We start from the raw sequence: 1,367 nt of genomic DNA on the forward strand, positions 1-1,367 counted from the left end.
CACTGCAACAACAACAAAAAACACCCCTCCACAAACACTCTTGTCCAACATTTGTGCCCAAATTTTCTCCTCATGAGGCATCAAATCACTACAAAAACAGCCATTAAGTTGATCTGGTTGGGCACTGGTATTTGTTCTTGCTGCAGCTCATTTCCAGCTCTTAACAAGAACTCAGGAGTGATTCAGGAGAAGAGTTTCAGAACAGCCAAGGTTGGGGACTGGAATTTTTAAGTTTCACCATGAACCAAACAACCTTGGGAGGTAAAACCTCCAATCCTAGCCACTCAGATGCAGCAGCAGAAGAAGCTGTCATCTACCCTGACAGTCAGAGCATCAAGTCAAGAAAACATCAACCATCTTGTATTTGGAGTCTGGATTCTTTTCTAGAATGAGACAGCAATGACAGTCCTGCCAAGTGACATCACTGACATGAATGGATGACTTCAGTCATGTGACTGCATGACTTCAGTCACGTGACTGGATGACTTCAGTCACATGACTGGATGACCTGAATGAATAATAAATCAAATATAAAAATGCTTTATTTGAAGCTCTAGAATATCTTGTGAATATCTGGAGCTTCATTCCAGCAGCAGACCTCCTCAGGTGATGACTTCATATTTGACATGTTTACCATTCAATGAGACTCATTGTCAGTCCATTGAAATCTACTGGTGTTCCTGGTGAGTTGATTTAACAACATGAGCTGACAGAATCTACGTTCAGGTAGGAACCACCACATCCAGGGGTCTGGACGTTTGAGTAGGCAGAGCCATCAAAGTAGCAGACTAAGCTAGCAGACGTTAGCATTGAGAAGAAACTGAAACCTGAGCCTACTTTTGGGTCTGGTCAAGTGATGACACAATAATATGACATTGTTGTCAGACTGACGCCTGCTCAACACTGACCAAACGCCGCCCTATTGCATTGTGGGAAGTTTCTGCTTGGCTTGTGTCCATCAATACACACAAAAAAATTTGTCTCATGCTGCCGTGACCCGGATTTGAACCAGGGTTGCTGCGGCCACAACACAGAGTACTGACCACTATACGATCACGGCCTCCTCAACAGCAGCTTGAGCTTCTATGTCTTTGTCTCATTGAGTGTTAGGGCGAACAGCTGTTGAACAGCTGAGGCGCGACTGCGGCGGCCCCTGATGCAGGAGACGGGCCAGGCCCCGTTCAGAAGGTGGTGGATATTATTCTTGGTGGTTTTAGGGCATGTTTCGGCCTGTCAAATCCTGATCGGGGCCAGTTTGGTTGTGTTGTCTGCAGCGCCTGGCGCACTCAGCGGGAGCAAGTCCGATCATTATAAAGGTGGGTCAAACAATTTAGGTTGAGACAAAGGACGGCACGGGCAGAGCAGAC

General features: G+C 46.2%; 1 non-coding gene across 1 annotated transcript; it reads right to left on the reverse strand.

Annotated features, from left to right (window-relative positions):
• Positions 1 to 988: 988 nt before the first annotated feature.
• On the reverse strand, positions 989 to 1,060 carry trnah-gug (transfer RNA histidin (anticodon GUG)). Its single transcript has one exon. It is a non-coding gene; the product is annotated as a tRNA-His (tRNA).
• Positions 1,061 to 1,367: the final 307 nt, after the last annotated feature.

This window comes from Aulostomus chinensis, chromosome 1 (assembly GCF_037954235.1).
Source record: "Aulostomus chinensis isolate RoL2024-O1b breed Wild chromosome 1, RoL_Achi_v1.0, whole genome shotgun sequence".
In the NCBI taxonomy this organism is placed as follows: Eukaryota; Metazoa; Chordata; class Actinopteri; order Syngnathiformes; family Aulostomidae; genus Aulostomus; species Aulostomus chinensis.